The sequence below is a fragment of the Stomoxys calcitrans genome, chromosome 2 (assembly GCF_963082655.1).
Source record: "Stomoxys calcitrans chromosome 2, idStoCalc2.1, whole genome shotgun sequence".
NCBI lineage: Eukaryota > Metazoa > Arthropoda > Insecta > Diptera > Muscidae > Stomoxys > Stomoxys calcitrans.
This window is the reverse complement of record NC_081553.1, coordinates 92,660,145-92,683,099: the sequence shown is the minus strand read 5'-3', so window position 1 is coordinate 92,683,099 and position 22,955 is coordinate 92,660,145. Positions and strand designations below refer to the sequence as shown.

General features: G+C 39.0%; 1 protein-coding gene across 1 annotated transcript in view; it reads left to right on the top strand.

The window, feature by feature from the left end:
- LOC106089127 (ATP-binding cassette sub-family G member 8) overlaps positions 1-22,955 on the top strand; it is a 146,876-nt gene that overhangs the window by 15,868 nt on the left and 108,053 nt on the right. Inside the window, exon 3 of the mRNA XM_013254907.2 lies at positions 14,813-14,841. The gene's annotated coding sequence lies outside the window, so the exon portion shown is untranslated. The remainder of the gene's footprint in view (positions 1-14,812; positions 14,842-22,955) is intronic.

Here is a 22,955-nt window from a genome sequence, read left to right as displayed (position 1 = left end):
GGGGCGACCTCTCATTACTTGGACCTAATTTTTTATACCATATATTTGTAATCTATTGTCTAATACTTTTCATTTGAGCCCCATATTGACATGAACGTCGAATATATCTCGTTAGAGAAGTTTTTGGGTTGGGGAGGTCCGCTGGGTACTTGGACCCAAATTTTAGTACGATATTCGTTTTCTTGTCTCCAATAACTTTCATTTGATACCCATATTGTGCCTATTGGTCCACTTTTGATTTTGGATGGCGTTGTTGGGGTAAGGGGGAGGGACCACACCCATCCGATATCTAAAAATGATATAGCCTATGTTTCTTTCCAGACAAATTTATATGTGTGACAATTTCAGGAAAATCAGTTTAGCCGTTTTTGATTCTATAGAACAAACAAAAAACCGAGTCACATATAGTCATGATGGATCATATGCCCATTTAAGGCGTTTTTGGGGGGTAGGGTGACCCTTTATATTTCGATCTGATTTTGTATAGCAAATTTTAAGAAAATCGGTTTAGCCGTTTTTGATTCTACCGAACAAACAAAAAGCCCGAGTCCCATATAGTCATGATGGATCATATGCCCATTTAAGGCGTTTTTGGGGGGTAGGGTGACCCCTTATACTTCGATCTGATTTTGTATGGCAGATTCGTAATCTACACCCAAATACCTTTCATTTGAGGCCCATGTTGAACGTCCATTATATCTATTTGGGGGAATTTTTGGGGTTGGGGCAGCCCGATGGGTACTTAGACCCACGTTTTAATACCATATTTATATTCTATTTTCCAATACCTTACATTTGATACCTATATTGTCCCGATCGATCCACTTTTGATTTTGGATCGTGTTTTTGGACAACGGGGGAGGGTCCGCCACCTTCCGAAATCAACAAATTAAAAAGCCTATTTCTCCTTCCCGACCATATTCGCAATCTGCTCCCGAATACCCTTCATTTAAGGCGTTTTTGGGGGTTGGGGTGACCCCTTATACTTCGATCTGATTTTTCATGGCAGATTCGTAATCTACTCCCATACAATTTTCATTTGAGGCCCATATTCATATGAACGTCCAATATGTCTATTTGGTGGAATTTTGGGGTTGGGGCGGCCCGCTGGGTACTTAGACCCAAGTTTTAATACCATATTTATATTCTAATTTCCAAATCCAATACCATATTCATATTATATTTTCATTTGATACCCATATTGTCCCGATCGGTCCACTTTTGATTTTGGGTGGTGTTTTTGGGTAACGGGGGAGGGTCCATCCCCTTTCAAAATCAACAAATTACAAAGCCTATTTCACCTTCCTGACCATATTCGCAATCTACTTCCGAATACCTTGCATTTGAGTTCCATATTGGCATGATACTCCACAAAACCTATTTTGAGGGGTTTTTAGGGTTGGGGCGGCCCCACAGTTATTTGGACCCAAATATTTCTCCTTCCTGACCATATTCGCAATCTACTTCCGAATACCTTGCATTTGAGTTCCATATTGGCATGATACTCCACAAAACCTATTTTGGGGGGTTTTTAGTGTTGGGGCGGCCCCACAGTTATTTGGACCAAATTTTTAATATTAAATACGTACTCTAATCCTCAAAACCTTTCATTTGAATCCCATATTGTCTAGATCGGTCCACTTTTATTTTTGGGTAGTACTTTTAGGGTAAGGGGGAGGGTCCGCCTCCCTTCCGATATCAAAGAATTATATAGCCTATGTTTCCTTCCTTCACATATAACAGAAGATTATGCGTAGTTATAGTGGGATGGCAAGTGCCGCAAGTGCCCAGCGTCCTGAGGAAGAGTGGTTCCATAGATTTCTCACCTGCCCCTGGATGCGTACGGAAGCTCATCATGACAAGTTCTATCGAATCTTGTGAGGATGAACTCCTGGTGGAATCAGAAGACGAGGCTAACACAACAGTGGTGGCCGCTTCGGCGGCACTTAAAGCCCTCCTGATGGCAGGGGGATTTGACGTGGTTCTTATCCAGGAACCATGGGTGTGTAGAGGAATGGTTCGTAGACTAAGAATTCCGGGATTTAAACTTCTCAAGGGTACTGAAAATGGGGGCACAGAGCTGGCATTATTGTAAAGAGTAGTCTATTTTTTTTCTTCTTCCGTCGCTTAGCACTGAAAATTCAGTAGTAGCCAGTCTTGAAATAAATAAGTCTCTTTACCGGCTGTCTTCTCTATATATGACACACGATTCAGAGATACCGCCTTCAAACTTTGAGTTGCTGGTTGAAGCCGCTTCTGTAGGAAAGAAGAGCCTCATTGTAGGAAGTGATGTTAATGCACATCACCAGATTTGGGAAAGTTCGGATGTCAACGGATGCTTATCGAATATATTTGTAATAAGGGGGATAAACCGACCTTAATTACCAGGAACAGGCAGGAGGTACTAGATATTACCTTTGTATAGGATGATATAAGTGGAAGAATATGCGACTGGGAAGTGTTAGATGACCATAGCTTCTCTGATCATCTTTATATTAGGACAGTCTTTTGAAGGCGAACACGGTGGTAAACGCAAATTGGGAAGAACAAAAATCCGATGAAAAGATCAAGTAATGGGAGACACCTCGAAACATGGTGTCAGAGATTTTAGAATGGGCGCAGAAGATCGAGGCGCTTGGAACGCTATTCAACGTTCGGCTAGTGGAACAAATATTCTGTCATAGCCAATTAAAGTAAAGTAAGTAAAGTCTGATAGACTGGTTCCTTGGCTTAGGGAGATATACTCTGCTTGTATCAGCACGTCATATATACCTGTAGTATGGAGCAACACGAAGATCATTTCCATTCCAAAAGCAGGAAAACCCTACCACACGAGGTCGAAATAATTTCGTCCTATTAGTCTGTCATTCCTTAGTTTGAAGACCCTAGAGAGGTTCATAGAAACATATCTCAGGGCAATAATCCCTGGAGATAGCCTTTCTACGCAGCAGCATGCATATAGTAAAGGCAAATCCATTGAAACAGCCCTTCACGCCCTAGTCGGCTACACAGAGGATTCTCTCGCTGTCAAGGAATATTCAATGGTAGTATTTCTTGCCATTGAAGGTGCTTTCAATCATGTAAAACCGACGTCAAACATAAATGAGTTGAAGTTTCTAGGCATCAACTCTACCGTAAGAAAGTTTATTAATAACTTACTTACTAAAAGATGTATTACGGCAGGCTTGGGATCTGTGGATCTAAAAATATGGGTCAACAGAGGAACACCTCAAGGAGGTGTACTGTCTCCTCTTCTTTGGAATATAGCCGTTAAAAAATATTATCATCTCTGGAAGAAAAAAGTGTAAAAGCGGATGACGTGGCTATTACGGTTTGCGAAAAGTTTCCCAAGACTCTTAGAAATATACTTCAGGAAGCTCTACGTGCAACAGCTAAGTTGGCTACCGAAAGCGGTCTGGGCGTAAATCCGTGCAAGACAGAAGTAGTTCTTTTCAGCCGGAGATATATGTTTCTAACAGTGACACCTGTCTCCTTGGGAGGAGAGAATGTTCCATTTACAGAAACTGGGTGATTTGGTGGACTGGAAATGAAACTTCAAATCCATCATTTTGGAAAGGGCAAGAAAAGCAACTCTTGCCCTATACATCTACCAGAGAGCCATTGGCATAAGTTGGGGGGTTGAGACCGCGCATCATGCATTGGGTATTTACTGAAGTTGTCAGACATATAATGCTATATGGTGTTGTGGTCTGGTGGACAGCGCTTCAAAAGTCCAACTACTGTTCAATACTTAACCGGTTCCAAAACATGGCTTGTTTGAGCATCAAAGCGCAAAATACCTGGCTGTTTTGGTGAACAGGACATCGAACTTTATATCCAACATTTTGGAAAGGGCACGAAAGACAACTCTTGTCTTATACACCTGCAAGAGAGCTATTGGCAAAAGATGGGTGGTTTAGACCGCGCATCATGCATTGGGTATATACTGCAGTTGCTATATGGTATTATGGTCTGGTGGAAGGCGCTTCAAAAGTCAACCTACTGTTCAATACTCAACCGGACACAAAGCATGGCTTGTTTGTGCATTACAGCCACACTGGCGACGACTTCATCTGATGCACTAAACTTAATGCTACATCTAATACCTCTGGACATTGTGACTAGACAAATTGCTGCGACCACTGCCGTAAGGTTAAGAGAGCTTTTTATTAGTCATGTGGCAGCTACGGACACTGTGTTATCCTTGATATAATATTCCAAGCAGTGTGGATTACACCCTACCTGAGCCGCTTTTTGATAAAACTGTATTACTGTACCACTATTCCTGATAGAACCAATTGAAGCTACGATATCCCTGGTTGTAGAAGTTACATAGACTTCTATGGGGATGTTTCCAAATAAGACGACCAGTTGGGCTTTGGGATGTACTCTAACCTAGAAAAACTGGTTATATCGAAAAGGTTACCCGACCACTTCAGTGTGTGTCAAGAGGAGATTCTTGCAATTAAGGAAGCGGTGGAATGGCTAAGATATAATATCATAATGACGATTGACATAAATATCCTCTTAGACAGCCAGGCAGCTATTAAATCCCAGAACACAAAAACCGCCCTTGACTGTAGCAGATCTCTCAACGAGATGGCTGAACAGTTCAAAATTAACCTGTTCTAGGTGTCGGGCCACAGAGATATCCGGGGGATTTGTAAAGCGGACGAGCTTGCGAGACTAGGAACTACCCTACACATTCTAGGGATACTGGAATCTGTGGATATGTCTCTAGCGACATGCAAGCTAAGTTTTCAGGACCAGGCCCGAAGGACAACAACGTCGCAAAGAGTGGACTGTAATCATTCCAAAACTATGTGGCTTAATCTAAACTTGAGGAGGTCTATCGCTTTGCTGTCATTGGCTAGAACAGACGTCTCAGTCATTGTATCCGTCATGATAGGTCACTGTCTAATCCGAAAACATGCTGATAGACTGAAGGTTGACAGTAACGACTTTTGCAAAATCTGTGAGGACATCAAGGCCATCGTAGCGCAGAGGTTAGCATGTCCGCCAATGACACTGAACGTTGGGGTTCAGCCGTGGTTTTCCCCTCCTAATGCTTGCAAAATTTGTGAGGTAATATGCCATGTAAAACTTCTCTCCAAAGAGGTGTCGCACTGCCGCACGCCGTTCGGATTCGGCTACAAAAAGGAGGCCCCTTATCATTGAGCTTAAACTTGAATCGGACTGCACTCATTGATAGGTGAGAAGTTTGCCCCTGTTTCTCAATGGAATGTTCATGGGAAAATTTTGCATTGTGAGGACATCGAAGAAGAAGAGACTATAGAACACCTTCTGTGTTTGTGTCCCGCACTAGCCGTTAGAAGGAGTTCCACTTTAGGTTATCATTTCTTTGTGAACCTGTCTGATTTTGCGAATGTGAACATTTGGAAGTTGTGGAGCTTTTTAAAGCGATTTGGAGGGTTCAACGGTAGGAACTGGAAGCATCTTCCTTCTTCTGTTCCTGTGGTATCACAATGAACGAAAACGCTTAAGTGAGTCTGATGGCGGACTGTCACTTAAGTCTAACCTAACCTACGTTGAATTTTTACAACATGCCTCAGAAATACGTTGCATTTTTTTGAATATTTACAGTCTATCAACAACGACTTTGAATTTTCACAAAATGCCTTTGAAATACGTTGCATGTTTTGTATATTTACAGTTTAACAGTCATGACTTTGCTATTCTTCGGTGTGAAATTTTCTATTTTTTTCCAATTACTTATCTTGCAAGATTAATTACTCACCATAATAGTAAGGACAATTCATAGTTTATACCAAGCTATGCAAACCAAAAAACCAAACTTAAATGAATATGAACAAATTGAGATGCGCAACTTAAGCTTGTTTTTAGTTTAGCGATGACGCTAATACTCAACTGTGCAGTACGAGTATCATAATGTACGATGTGGTCATTATTATTGTGCACTAAGGGGTTTGTAAGCCATGATGATTTAACATTGCTTCGAGATATGATATCGAATGTCATGCAAATCTTTTATCTGCTGCAGTTAACATTTTTTCATTAGTCATATGTGTATATTGGACCTTTATTTGCTTTGCTTAATGCACATGAATGAATTAGCAAAATGATTGTGAACGAAACCGATTAAAAATTTTTTTTAAATGAAACAAAAATTGATATTGTGGATTTAAGTGTGACGTATATACATAAGGGTGGGTCAATTTTTGATAACTACCAAGCGGTTATCGAAATCCAAGAAAATTTGCCTTAGAAACCATAGGCTTAAAATCAAAATCGAAATTCTGTAATGGCTACCTTAGTATTGGGTTGCCCAAAAAGTAATTGCGGATTTTTTAAAAGAAAGTAAATGCATTTTTAATAAAACTTAGAATGAACTTTAATCAAATATACTTTTTTTACACTTTTTTTTCTAAAGCAAGCTAAAAGTAACAGCTGATAACTGACAGAAGAAAGAATGCAATTACAGAGTCACAAGCTGTAAAAAAAATTTTCAACGCCGACTATATGAAAAATCCGCAATTACTTTTTGGGCAACAAAATAAGTAAGATAAACAGAAGAGCGATCATACAGGCGGACGAACAAACAAACGGACGGTCATACGGACGGAGAGACATAGTTAAATCATATCAAACAGTGATTCTGAACCGATCCGCATACTTATCTGGGTGTTACAGACAACTGCTTGGGAGGTCACCCTAACGCAAAGGTTAGCATGTCCTCCTATGACGTTGTAAACCTGAACTCAAAGCCTAGCGAGAACATCAGAAACAAATTTCAGCGGTGGTTATCCCCCTCTAATGCTGGCGAAATTTCTGAGATAGTATGCCATGTAAAATAAACTTCTCTCCAATGTGGCACGCCTTTCGGATTCGGCTTTAAAAAAGGAGTTCCCCTGTCTTACTTGCTATCTTTAATTAGCTATGACAGAACATTTGTTCCACTAGCGGAACGTAAAATAGCGTTCCAGGCGCCTCAATCTTCTGTGCTCATTTTATAATCTGCAACACCAAGTTTCGAGGTGTTTCCCACCACTTCCATCGGGCTTTTGGTCGTCCCGGTTTGCGTGTACCACAGTGTTTGCCTTCAAAAGACTTTTGTTGCTGGAGCTTCTTCATCCATTCTGACACCATGACCTAGCCAACGCAGCTGTTTTATTTTGATTCGTTGAACTATCCTATCGTCGTCATACAGCTTATACAGCTCGTGGTTCATACGACGCCTAAATTCTTCATTAATGCAAACAAGGGATTATTTCGACCATACTGGCCAATTCAATAGAAATTGGTTCAGATCTGGATATGCAAATTGCCAATTTTGCCCATTAACATTCCACTAAGGAACAGGGCCAAACTTCTCACATGTCAATGAGTTTCAAATTTAAGCTCAATGATAAGGGGCCTCCTTTTTATAGCCGAGTCCAAACGGCGTGCCGCAGCGGAGAGACGTTTTACGTGGCATAGTACCTCACAAATGTTGCCAGCATTAGGAGGGGAAAACCATCACTGAAAATTTTTTCGGATGGTCTCTCCAGGATTTGAACCCAGATATATGGATATACCTCCTCAGATCTGGATATAGCTCCCATATATATGTTCGGTCAAATTAGACTAATATACCAATAATTTGGTCATTTGTTTACCGATTCTCACGAAATTTTGGACATCCTCAAATATTTCTTTGAAACTAAAATTTGCACTACTCTTTTTTTATGAAAAATCAAATTATATTGAAATTTGGCATAAAAATTTAATTTCATTAAAAGTGGACATTTATCTTTGACGAAATGCAGTTGTCATTGAAATGGTAATACCTGTCTACTGGTACTTGAAAACTTACATTTAACAAATACAAGCAATTAATTTTGCTGGGTGTGTGAAGAAGTTCGTTTCTTAAGTCTTTTGTTTTGGACAACTATACACTCAACTGAATTTACTTTGACACTTCCACATGAATTTCAAAACTAGGTGATCTTTGTGTGAAATCTTTAAATAATACTTGTCGGTTTGTTCAAATCCATTACCTAATGTTATGTAAATTTTCGGAATTTTTCAAAAAGCAAATTTCACAAAGGCAAAGGTAATTGTTAAATTAAGCAAATAAATGAAAACAAAGGCAGAAAAGAATGTTGCTCAAACAAAAAAAAACAAAAAAGTGATAGTGAAGAGGTAATTGGTATTCAAATAAAGAAAAAGCAAAGAAATATGTGTTAGAAGGGTAACATATTTCACAAAATGCACCAGGCAACACCAATGATATCACAATGCTGCTAAGAATAGCAAACATAAACTCACCTCCCATAAATAAAATCCATGAAATCAAAAAGTGCTTAACATCTTTTTTAAAGGGGAATATTTACTCTTTTGGCTTAGCGGAGATCAAAACTAAATTAAAGTTTAAAGTTAATATTGGGTTGCCCAAAAAGTAATTGCGGATTTTTCATATAGTCGGCGTTGACAAATTTTTTCACAGCTTGTGACTCTGTAATTGCATTCTTCTTCTGTCAGTTATCAGCTGTTACTTTTAGCTTGCTTTAGAAAAAAGTGTAAAAAAAGTATATTTGATTCAAGTTCATTCTAAGTTTTATTAAAAATGCGTTTACTTTCTTTTAAAAAATTCGCAATTACTTTTTGGGCAACCCAATATATATTGCCATGCGAACTGTTGTTTGTTCTAAAAACACAAGACTTATATTTCAAATTGAAATAAAATGTCATTGCTTGCCACTACTCTAAATAAGAACCATTATGACTTTTAGCAAAATAAAATGCCAAAGGCCAAATGTGATGCAAAAATAAAGTAAAAAAAAAAATCATGGGTTAAAACTATTTATATTCTAAATGAATAACATCACCGACCATATTTGAGAATACCCATTGCACATTTTAATGAAGACATTTCCTGTGCAAAATTAAAACGAAACCGAAAAAACCCCCAAGCATAACCATAATTGAAATAATTGAAAAAATAATTGTGTTTAGTTTTACTCTCTTTCACTGCCAAATAAGGCTTAGGTAATAGCCGCAAATCATAGCCCCCATAGCTCATTCATTGCCCTTGCCTCATGCAATTTCCTGGATTTGGTGGTAAAATTATGATATATTATTGGCGTTTAAAAGAAGGCTATGATGTTGCATAACAAATTAAAATGATATAATGGACAAATGTAATCACTGTGAGAAAGGTTAACAAATGTATTGATGATTTTGATGAAAAATGTGTTAAACATTAAAAAAATTAAAAGCAAAAAAAAAAGAAAAAATGTGCTAAGCTTGGCCAATCCGAATCTTGGGATTCTGCTAGAAATTTGCGCATATGAACTTAGTTGAAGGGCACATGTGTACTTCACATACCGAATTTCGACCAATTAGAGCGAAAATTGCATCTGATAGGGACTGTAGAGGGCTAATCGGAAGATCGGCTTATACAGGAGCTATTGTATATCAGGTTATAAACTGATTTTGACAATACTTACCATGGATGATGGAAGTCATAACAGAACACTCAGTGCCAAATTGCAGCCAAATTGGATAAAAGTTGTGGTTTCAAGAGTCTCAGATATGAATGGGGGAAAAATGTATAGAAATAAGTCTACCATTTGGCAACGTATAGATATATATTCACAATGGTTTCATATGATTATAGCTGAGATGTTATCTAGACAATGTGCAAAATTACAGAGCCCTAAACGGCCCGGAGATCCACTAAAGGGCCTTAAAAATTAGTCACCTCGACCGTACAAAATTTTGTTTGGGCTGCTCAAAGCGCATTTATGGTCCCATTTTCAAAAATTTTTTATTTGCTGGAAAATGTTCGAAAAAACCCTATAAAAATACGATTTTTTATGCAGGTTATCTTTTTTCAACTGATTTGAATAGCTCACAAAATTTTCTATATTTTTGTCGCATATGCTAAGGTCAGTGAAAAGTAATGCGAGTTACAAATCAAAAAAATTTAAAAAAAACCTCCCCCACCACAATTTTCAAAAACGCCAGATCTTGGAGATGTGTGCACCGATTTAAGCTACATTTTTTATGCCACCTTATGGTAACCCTAAAACACGAAATTGGTATAAAAAGTTGGGTCTAATAGCCTGGGGGGACTCCCCATCACAAAATCCACCCGAACGGAGATGTTTACCGCTTTGGGCAATATGGCTATCAAATGAAAGGTATTTAAGAGTAGAGTACGAACTTGGCTTAAAAACGTCGCACTAAGTGTCGGGAGGGTCCCCCCTCCCACCACCAAAAATACCACCTCTAGGAAATTTGTACCGCTTTGGACAATATTGGTATTAAATGAGAGGTCTTTAAGAGTAGAGTACAAACTTGGCATAAAAACATCACCTTAAGTGTTGGGGGGTTCCCCACACCCAAAAACACCACCCAACTGGATAGTTGGGTGGTGTATCTCCAGCAGGAGATATTTACCGATTGGGACAATATGGATATTAAATCATAGGTATTTAGATTACACAGCTGATGTAAAAAATTATTCCTTGTTGTCTGAGGCGCCCCTCATCCCCCAAAAACCCCTCAACAGGGCATATTTACCGATTGGGACAATATGGGTATCAAATGAATGGTGTTTGGAAGTTTAGTACACATCTGCTATAAGAATTTGGTCCAAGGTGTCTACGGGGCCTCTCCAACCCCAAAATCCCCCAAACTGGGCATAAATGTCCAACTTCACAAAATGGGTATAAAATGGAAGATCTTTGAGAGTTGACTACGAATCTGATACACACATTTGGGACAGAGTCTGGAACGTATTAGGTGGGTGAGCCACCTAATACGCTTCAATAAGACGTGTATTTCGATCGCCATAATATGAGAATTAAACGAAAGGTCTATGACAGTAGACTTCGAATCTAATGTTGATATAAGGATTCAAATATCTGGGTCACGTACTGCCGTTCAGCCGGACATCTCCACACTAAAGGAGTCAAATAAATTGTCTTTTGGGTCTTAGCGTCGGGGAGAGCGACCCTCTCTCTCAATAAAAACAACACTAAACTGTCATGTAAGACGACCGAGAATATATTGTATTCAAATGAAAGCACGTGTCAGAGGGTCATCCCCCTCCCGCTATCTTACGCAAAAAAAGGAATTAAAAATAATAAATGAAAGCCGATCAGGATAGAAGAGGACAGCAATAATAATTGAAGGCCGATCAGGATAGAATAGGACAGCAATAAAAGGTCATTGGAAGTAGAGTACACTTTTTACCCTCGAATTGGGATAGACATAGAAGCACCAACTGTATCCCAAGAGGTAGCTTTGAAATATGATTTTGAATGTAGATAGTCAAAAAAAAATTGGTGTGGATCTAGACGATACCCCTTGCCCTGAATATCTTGATAGCCACCTTCAAAATGCTTGACATTATGGGGCTCAAACACAATCGTGCTGCGACAATATGGGTATCAAACGATGGTGATATTATTTTAGGTTCCACCCCGTAAACACTTTCAAACCGGCCATGTTTGCCTATAATGACAATAAATAATAGGTATTAGATGGTAGAAAAGGAATTTGATATCCAATTTTGAGGCCAAGTGTTTGGGGGTAGTCTCACTCCATAAACTGCTCCTAAATCAGTTGGAATTGCGGTTCAAATGAAAGAAATTTAACTGTAGAACACGGGCGGGCTACGGAGATCACGATTACGAAGCCGACCAAAGCTTCATCATCAGTCCGCAAATAATATTGTTATATGCTTTGGAAAAATATGCACAAATTTTGATATTTTTCGGTATTTTAAGATTATGAAGCGGATAACTTTTGGTAGGAGTGGAAAAACTGCAGCAATTTTTTTTAAATACTCGTCGAATTTAGTAACCCGCAATTTTAAAAATACTGACGATACCTTGACTAAATTAAAAAAGAAACAAGTAAAAAGGCGTTAAGTTCGGTCGGGTCGAATTTTGGATACCCATCACCTCGGGTATATATGTAAACCACCTTTCGTCAGGTCTATTTAGTAGCTATATATATAAATAAACCGATCTGAACCATATACGAAACGAATGTCAAAAAGCCTATCATAAGTCAATGTGTCAAATTTCAGTGAAATCGGATTATAAATGCGCCTTTTATGGGGCCAAGACTTTAAATCGAGATATCGGTCTATATGACAGCTATTTTCAAATCTAAACCGATTTGGACCAAGTTGCAGAAAAATGTCGAAGAGCCTAACACAACTCACTGTCCCAAATTTCGGCGACATCGGACAATAAATGCGCCCTTTATGGGCCTAAAACCTTAAATCGAGAGATCGGTCTATATGGCAGCTATATTCAAATCTGGACCGACCTAGGCCCAATTTAAGAAGAATGTCGAAGGGCCTAACACAACTCACTGTCCCAAATTTCGGCGACATCGGACAATAAATGCGCCCTTTATGGGCCCAAAACTTTAAATCGAGAGATCGGTCTATATGGCAGCTATATTCAAAACTGGACCTATCTAGTCCCAATTTAAGAAGAATGTCGAAGGGCCTAACACAACTCACTGTCCCAAATTTCGGCGACATCGGACAATAAATGCGCCTTTTATGGGCCCAAAACCTTAAATCGAGACAGCTATATCCAAATCTGGACCGATCTGGTCCAAATTGCAGAAAGATGTCAAGGGGCTTATCTTAACTCAATGTTCCAAATTTTGGCGACATCGGACTAAAAATTCGCCCTTTATGGACCCAAAACCTTAAATCCAGAGATCGGTCTATATGGCATCTGGGCCAAATTGCAGAAAGATGTCAAGGGGCCTAACGCAACTCACTGTTCCAAACTTCAACAAAATCGGATAATTAATGTTGCTTTTATGGGCCTAAGACCCTAAATCGGAGGATCGGTCATTATGGCAGCTATATCTAAATCTGGACCGATCTGGGCCAAATTGAAGAAGCATGTCGAAGGGCCTTACACAACTCACTGTCCCCAATTTCAGCATCATCAGATAACAAATGTGGCTTTTATGGGTCTAAGACCCTAAATCGGGGGATCGGTATATATGGGGGCTATATCGAGATATAGTCCGAAATAACCCATCTTCGAACTTAACCTTATGGATAAAAAGAAAAGAATCTGTGCAAAGTTTCAGCTCAATATCTTTATTTTTAAAGACTGTAGCGTGATTTCAACAGACAGACGGACGGACATGGCCAGATCGTCTTCGATTTTTACGTCGATCAAGAATATATACACTTTATAGGGTCGGAAATGGATATTTCGATGTGTAGCAAACGGAATGGCAAAATTAATATACCCCCATCCTTCGGTGGTGGGTATAAAAATAAGTAAAAGCGTGCTTAGTTGGGCGGGGCCGAATCTTGGGAACCCACCACCATGAAAACTGCTAAAATATGAGATCTATATCTGATTATTGACCGATTTGGACCGTACTTGGCACATTGTTGAGAGTCATAACAGAACACTAAATGCCAAATTTTAGCCAAATCGGACAAAAATCGTGATTTGTAAGGGCTCAAGAAGTGAAATCGGGAGATCGGTTTATATGGGAGCTACATCATGTTCTTGGCCGATTTGGACATGGCACAGTTGTTGAGAGTCATAACAGAGCACTATATGCTAAATTTTGAGCCAAATTGGAAAAAAACTGCGGCTTGTAAGGGCTCAAGAAGTGAAATCGGGAGATCGGTTTATGTGGGAGCTATATAATGTTCTTGACCGATTTGGACCGTACTTGGCACAGTGGTTGAGAGTCAAACCAAAACAATATATGCAAAATTTTAGCCAAATCGAAAAATTGCGGCATCCAGGGGCTCAAGAAGTCAAATCGGGAGTTCAGTTTTATGGGAGCTTTATCAGATTCTTGACAGATTTGGACCATACTTAGCATAGTTGTTGGAAGTCAAAACAGAACAATATGGGCAAAATTTTATATGGGAGCAATATTAAGTTCTTGACCGACTCGAACTGTACTCGACACAGTTATTGGAAGTCATAACAGAACACTACGTGCAAAATTTCAGCCAAATCGGATGACAAGTGAGGCTACCAGGGACTGAAGAAGTCAAATCGGGAGATCGGTTTAGTTGGGAGCTATATCCAAATCTGAACCCATATGGCCCATTTGCAATCCCCAACGACCTACATCAATATTAATTATCTGTGTAAAATTTCAAGCGCCTAGCTTTACGCGTTCGACCGTGCTTTCGACAGACGGAAGGACGGACATGGGTAGTTCGACTCACAATGGCGAGACGATTGAGAATATGTTACCAAGAATAGGTGTTACGAACGGACCGACCAGATTAGTATACCCCCATCCTATGGCGGTGGGTATAAAAATATCGAAGATACCTTGACTTAATTAAAGAAAAAAAAAATTTTTGTAAGTCCAGTAACTCATAGACCGTTAGAGATATTATTCAGCATGGTACTTGTAGGTTTTTGCGTGCTCTATTATTTAAAAAAAGAATCAATCCGATCGTCCCATAAATGATTGATTGACAGGCAATTTAAAATTTGGCATGCCCGAGGAGACCAATTTTCAACCCCATGGATCAGCTTCTCGACCCTTTAATGTATCCAAATTTTGCATACTTAATGGAAAGCATCCCAACATTGGCTATGTTTACCTTGGTGTACATATCTCTATCCGTTCATAAGTTACAGAACTATTTCCAAAATTCTTCGATTTCGCAGCACTGTGTGGTGGTGGGTATAAAAAAATAAATTTTCAACAGAAATTCTCTCGAAATCTTTGTCTTTTAATCATTTTATCGAGTTTTTTTTGTACAAACTTATCTTGAAAGATATCTTTAGTAATTTCCCCACTTATTTATTTACAGCACCCTCTGCAAATGTTGCTACAAATAAGGTAAATAGCAAATTTTTTTTTAACATCTTACTTAATGCTTATGAAAAAAAAAACCACAACACAAGTGGATGAAAAGAAGCGGCAACAAAATTCAAAATAAAAGAAAATGAAATCACTTTCACACATCAATTGGTTGGATGGATCGCGGTACGTCTGCTTCAACTTCAAGGCAAAAGAAAAAATTGCGTATTTTTTTCAACAACAAAAAAAAAGTTAAACTGGTCGCCAGGGTCTTTTTCGCTATGGACAGTCATTTGTCCATCCGCCAAAGAGCCACTAAGCAGTAGCATCAGCAGAAACATCATCAACAACAATACCATCTTACATCCATCAAAAAGACTTTCATTCTTTCACTTTGCAATGCGTGTGAGCGGTTAAACTGGAAGACAAGCAACAAGTAAAACAAAAAACAACATAATCGCTCATAATTTTTTTTTTCTTAATTTTTTTGGTTTTTTTTTTTATATATTAAAATCACTTGATTGAATAGCTCTCTGGCATCAGAAGATGAGAGTCAAAACATAATTTGAAGCATTTTAGTTTTGCAAAAAAAGAAACACAAAAATAAAAGAAATTAAACAAAAAAATTTAAAACATTTTTAATGACTTTTAAAAGCGAAATTTTAGCTTGAACAAAAAAAATTTAATGCTAATAAGTGTTCAACAACTTCTCCATGCCTTGCTCCGTCTCTTTGTTTAACTTCGGCTACAACAATGTAGAAAACGTGCTGTTTTGTTTTGACCCCCTTACCTCATCCACTTCCCTTGCTGGTGTGAAGTGCCAAATTGTTTTACGCTTGATCATCGTAAATGATGACCTCTCTTAACCCATAACTCGAAAATGTCATATTTGTTGCCATGCAATTATTTTTATATCTTGCGTAGCTGCGTATGTACATTGTAAGGCCATTTTGCTTAATGGAAAAGTGGAAATTTGAGTTAATAATTTAAGAAGCTTAAATAATTTCTCCTATAAAGCCTACAACAACTTGTGGGAAATTGAGTGTGAAACAATAGGTGGCTGCACTTAAAAGAAGACAATGTAAAACTGCCTTTCGTATACTCAAGAAAACTCTTGACTCTTAGAAAACTGTTAGAGCTCAAATCATAATCTTTAATGACGATTGAGGCTGAAAAAGAGAATAAAGTTAATGCACATGGAAAAACCCTAGATGACCGGGAAGATCCGCAGCATTGGGAAAGAGGTCCACAGATTTTGTACCAAAGCTCGTCGTAAAAAAGCGGAAGTTTACTGGGATGTGTACCACACGGCTCAAGCAGTACAATAACATTGCCAGGGCGGCAGAACGTGCCTCCTGCAAGCTTTTCTACGATCAGGTCGATAGCTTTAATGACGCCGACAAGTTGAAAAAGTTCCTCTCATAAACCCATGTCCAAACTGAAACGTAATTAGACGACATGGGAGTGAGAGCAGAGACAACGTAGGACATACTGAGGCTTTTGATGAAAACGCATTTTCCACAGGATACGACGGGACTCACGTAGATACCGCAATCTTAGAATAATGAGGTTTATCGAAGGCATATTGTTATGGAATTTATGGCAAAGAAATCCTTCAAACCTTTGAAGTCATCCGGACCTGATGGAATGTTTCCGGCGTTACTTTAGAAGGAGACCGACTATCTAATGCCCCATCTGGCCAGTATTTTCACAACGTGCCTAAGACTTGCATATACTTCATAAGCCTGGCTGGAGGAAAGGGTGGTATTTATAACCAAGCCCGGCAAGGCAAGTTATCTGTCACTAAAGGCCTACAGACCTATAAGCCTTACGCCATTTCTACTCAAAACCATGGAACGTATTGTGGACCATGTGGGCCATGATAAAGAGTAGGACATCCAGAGAACTGCTCAAATACAAACAGCATGCCTATGTCAAGGGAAGGTCGGTAAACAATTCTCTGCACGAGGTTGCTCATAAAATAGAAGAATCCTTCGTTGCCAAGACGTACACACTGGTAATATGCATTGACGTTAAGGGGGCTTTTACCAATGTGCGGACCGACACATTGATCCAATCCTTTGACCAGTATCGGGTGGACCGGGTCTTAAGAGACTGGATAAACCATATGCTAAGGAACAGGTGGATAAATTGTGGGTCGCATGACATAAATATTGGGTTGCCCAAAAAGTAAATACGGATTTTTTAAAAGAAAGTAAATGCATTTTTAATAAAACTTAGAATGAACTTTAATCAAATATACTTTTTTTACACTTTTTTTCTAAAGCAAGCTAAAAGTAACAGCTGATAACTGAAACAAGAAAGAATGCAATTACAGAGTCACAAGCTGTGAAAAAATTTGTCAACGCCGACTATATGAAAAATCTGCAATTACTTTTTGGGCAACCATATAAGGGAGAAAGAGGCACAGGGCACTCCACAAGGGGCATTTTATCGCCACTACTTTGGGTGATCACCATGCAAATGCAAATTGCAGGGGCAAACTTCTCACATATCAATGAGTGCAGTCCGATTCAAATTTAAGCTCAATGATAAGGGGCCTCCCTTTTATAGCCGAGTCCGAACGTCGTGCCGCAGTGCGACACCTCTTTGGAGAGAAATTTTACATGGCATAGTTCCTCACAAATGTTGCCAGCATTAGGAGGGGAAAACCACCGCTGAAAATTTTTTCTGATGGTCTCTACACAATTCGAAAACCGGCGTTCTGCGCCATAGGCGGACATGGTAACCTCTGCCTTACGGTAGCCTCCATTATGGGTGATCACCATATATAACCTATTACGGATGCTGACTGATGCTGAGGGATTTCAAACGGTCTGCTACGCAGACGATGTTATAATACTTCAAAGGGATATGGATCCGAACCAGCTTTGCAGAAGGACCGAAAGGGTCTTGCATATGGCATATGACTGGGTTAGACCCAGGGGTCTCAATGTTAACCCAGAGAAGATTGAAATATGTCTGTTCACGAGGAGGACGAAGGTGGGTCAATTTGACGCACCACGTATCCTCCACAAATCGATTTTGATATCTGACAAGGTCAAATACTTAGGATTGATCTTGGACAGGAAGTTGAATTGAAAAAGTCATATGTAGGAGCGTACTGAGAAGGCTCACAGATGCTGGGCACTATTTAGACGGGCCGTATGCTCAAAATGGGGCCTCAGTCCGAGGATAGTTCACTGACAATACGGGAGCGTGATTAGACCAATACTTACTCACCCAAATTGCAGAGACCACTGCCGTGAGGTTAGGGGAGCTTTCTCATTGGTCATGTGGCGGCTACGGACACTGTGTTATCCTTGATACAATATCCGATGTCCCAGGCAGTTTAGATTACACCCTACCTGAGCCTCTTTTTGATAAAAAGTACTGTACCACTATTCCTGATAGAACCGATTGGAACTACGATATCCCTGGTAACAGAAGTTACATAGGATGGTTCCAAACCAGGTGGGCTTTGGGGTGTACTCTAAAGATCTAGAACTGTTCATATCAAAAAGATTACCCGACCACTGCAGTGTGTGTCAAGAGGAGATTCTTGCAATTAAGGAAGTGGTGGAATGGCTAAGATATAATGTCATAACGAAGATTGGCATAAATATCCTCTTAGACAGCCAGGCAGCCATTAAATCCCTGGAGAATGTATTTCTGAACACAAAAACCGCCCTCGACTGCCGCAGATCTCTCAACGAGATGGCTGAACAGTTCAAAATTCACCAGTTCTGGGTGTCGGGCCACAGAGATATCCCAGGGATATGTAAAGCGGATGAGCTTGCGAGACTACGAACTACCCCACACATTCCAGGGATACTGAAATCTGTAGGTATGCCTCTAGCGATATGTAAGCTAAGTTTCAGGACCAGGCCCGAAGGACAAGGAATGATAGATGGTCACAAAGAGGGGGCTTTTAGCATTCCAAAACTATGTGGCCTAATTTAGACTTGAAGAGGTCTACTGCTTTGCTGTCATTGCTTAGAACAGACATCTCAGTCATTGTGTCCGTCATGACAGGTCAATGTCTAATCGGAAAATATGCTGACAGGATGAAGGTTGCCAGTAATGACTTTTGCAGAAGCTGTGAGGACATCGAAGAAAAAGAGACTGTAGAACACCTTCTGTGTGTGTGTCCCGCATTAGAAGTCAGAAGGAGTTCCACTTTAGGTTCTCATTTCTTTGAGAACCTGTCTGATTTAGCGGATGTGAACATTTGCAAGTTATTGGGCTTTTTAAAACGATCTGGATGGTTCAACGGTAGGAACTAGAAGGCATCTTCCTTATTCTGTTCCTGTGGTATCACAATGGACGAAGACGTCTAGATGAGTCCTAACCTAACCTAACCTACTTATGCCACAGTAGTTTGGTGAACTGCACAGAGAACATGTTGTCTTGGCATAGGCGGAGAGATGAGGACCAAGCCCATTGGGGCACTGGAGACTATTCTAGATATCGCACCCATATACATACAGATTATGTGTGAGGCAGCCACTGCGGCTATGAGACTTAAGGCGATGGGAGAATGGATTGAGGATGGGAGCAGCTCATACCATCGCGGTATAATCGAGGCGACGATAGGAAACCTGGAATGATGGGAAAAGGTTTCCGATCGAATACTTGAGATGATACTTGAGGTTGAGTGCGAGGTACTGCTGCCAGGGGAACAATCTTGGACTGGCGGAACCTAGTATTGCCATCTGGAAGATCATGTTACACGGTTGGATCAAAACTAGAGGACAGAGCCGGCCTGGAGTTCTACATTGAGAACCCATGGAATGATACCTGCCCATAATGCGGCCGGGCCACCGCTGAAATTTTTTTTCTGATGGTCTCGCCAGGATTCGAACCCAGGCGTACTGCGTCATAGGCGGGCATGATAACCTCTGCGCTCGGTGGCTTTCCTACGGTGAATGCATTATCTTGAATATTCAGATGGTGAAGAAATCAAAGCGGGAATTGGTTTACATGGGAATAAAAATCAGAATATGAACCGACTTGGGCCACACTTAGAGCGTATGTTAGTAGTCATTACGAAACCCCGCGGGCAAAATTTTATCCAGATAAGAAAATTACTGTGCCTTTAGTGACTCAAGAAGCCAAATCTGAAGATCGGTTTTATGGAATGATCATCCTATGGTTGGAAGGAACTAAAATTAGTTTGAATTCACAGTTTCTGTCATAATTGCCGATTAATACGTTTGCTTACTAAACTCAATAATTCCCCATCCATTATGAAATTTACATCAACTATTCCACAACAGATATCAAGCCCCATTAGGTTAGGTTAGATTTAAGTGGTAGTCTCCTGACACCTCCTGACTAACTTCGTCAAATGTGATACAACGCCATATCTGTCCGTCTGTCGAAATCACGATAGCGGTCGAATATAAAGACATACCGTAAAAAAACTTAAAAAATTTTAACCCTGCAGATGTATATTCTCCAGATTCGACCAAGCCAAACTTAACAAAATCTTACTGCTTTATTTGTTTCTACTATTTTTATACCCACCACCGTAGGATAGGGGGTATATTCATTTAGTCATTTCGTTTGCAACACATCAAAATGTCAAGTTCCGACCCTACAAAGTATATATGTTTCGGATCGTTGTTAAATTCTAAGACGATTTAACGATGTCCGAGTGTCTGCCTATCTGTCCGTCCGTCTGTTGTAATCTCTCTAGAGCCTCTAGAGTCAAAAATGGAGATATTGAGCTGAAATTTGGCACAGATACGTCTTTTTGATATACGCTGGTTAAGTTCTTGAACGGGCCAAATCGGACCATATTTGGATATAGCTGATATATAGACCGATTTTCCGATAAAGGGTCTAATGGCCATAAAAACTTTATTTTTCAGATTTTGCTGAAATTTAAAACAGAGAGTAGTTTAAGGCTTCCCGACAACTGACCCAAATATGGTTCAGATCGGACTATATTTAGCGATTAAGGCATAAAGGCATTATTTATTATCCGATTTCGCTGAAATTTAAAACAGTGAGTAGGTTAAGACCTCCCACATCTGAAGTAAATATGGTTCAGATCGGAATATATTTAGATATAGCTGCCATATAGACCGATCTCCCGATAAAGGGTCTGAAGGCCATAAAAGCTTTATTCATTACCCGATTTCGTTGAAATTTAAAACAGTGGGTTATTTTAAGCCTCCCATATAGACCGATCTCCCGATAAAGGGTCTGAAGGCCATAAAAGCATTATTTTTTGTCCGATTTCGCTGAAATTTGGAATAGTGCGCAGTGTTAAGCTTCCCAACATCCGACCCAAATATGGTACGGATAGGACTATATTTAGATACATCTGGCATATAGACCGATCTGCCGATAAAGGGTCTAAAGGCCTTAAAAACTTTATTTCTTAACCGTTTTCGCTAACATTTGAAACAATGAGTTATTTTTAGACTGCTGATACCCGACCTAAATATGCTTCAGATCGGACTATATTTAGATATAGCTGCCATATAGACCGATCTGCCGATAAGGGGTCTGAAGCCAATAAAAGCTTTATGTATTTCCCGCTTTCGCTGAAATTTGAAACTGTGAGTTTTACTGAGCCTCACGATGTCCGACCTTAATATGGTTTAGATCGATTTATAATTGGATATATCTGCCAAAAAGACCAATATTTTGTTCTACAAAATTGAATAGTGATATATATGTTAGACCACTCAATGTCCGTGCCGAATTTGGGTGCTTAAGTTATCCAATATTCACCGGATTGTGACGAAATGGGATTTATATATATACCCGAGATGGTGGGTATCCAATGCCTTTTTACTTGTTTCAAATTCCGTTTGTTACACATCATATGTATTGGGTTGCCCAAAAAGTAATTGCGGATTTTTCATATAGTCGGCGTTGACAAATTTATTCACAGCTTGTGACTCTGTAATTGCATTCTTTCTTCTGTCAGTTATCAGCTGTTACTTTTAGCTTGCTTTAGAAAAAAAGTGTAAAAAAAATATATTTGATTAAAGTTCACTCTAAGTTTTATTAAAAATGCATTTACTTTCTTTTAAAAAATCCGCAATTACTTTTTGGGCAACCCAATATTTCAATGTTCTTTTCTTCACAGTTTTTGCCTCTTTTTTAGTTCGAACAAAAATTGGTATAAACAACTTTTTGTGACAGTCTCTTGATTTTTTTTCTCATTATCTTTGCCTCACATTTGACAATGTACACCTTAGAGTGCCATAAAACTCCATCACCTTCTTTAATAACTTAGTTAAAAGTCACGTTTTCCAAACAAATATTTATCTTATTATATAATGGGAAAATAAAGTGTCATCTACTTCAGAAACATAGCCAATTAAACAATTACCTAAGGCGGGCAAATAAATTTCATATTAATGTTAATATAATAAAAAAAAATATGTGTATAAAAAATTGCATAATTATTAAGCTGCACTTTCTCTGTCCCCATAAAATGGCTAACAATGGCAGTTCATGACAACAACAAAAAAACACAAAACAAAATAAATCTTCAAAAAATAAAGATGAACATAAAAGTGAGACCTTTACTCTGTTCCCACAATGCCAAACCAGCAAATGATGACACAGACTTTTGCTCAATTACCATTGTAGACAAACTGCTGCGTTAACATATCAGAGGAGACTGGTCAACAATATAACCTCTTCCCCCACCTCTTACTCGCTGACTATAACACTTGATTAAATTTCACATGAAAAGCCAGAAAAGCCGCTTTTAATAACATGAAAGTTACACCGTCTGGTATGAGAAAAAAAAAACAAGAAAAATATTTACGCACAACTTTTATAGGAGACATCTTTGCAACAACTGAAAAAAAATCCTCATAAAAAATTTGCACTTTTACGCTTGATTAAGAATATTGAAGGAGATGAACGATAACAGGAAATATACAAAAAATGTTATTGAATAGCGCATAGCTTAGACTTGTCTTACTTTTCATATAAAAATGTGTTTTTTACCAGACATTCATTATTTTCATTACAATAGAACTATGGAAGAGGAAAAACCCACAACCGGTTCAATTAAAAATCATGATTTCATAGCTATAATTACAATTATGGCTAGGTACTTAAATGATGTACAACATGGGATTATATAAATTAGGAAAATATTTGATAGCAGATAAAGT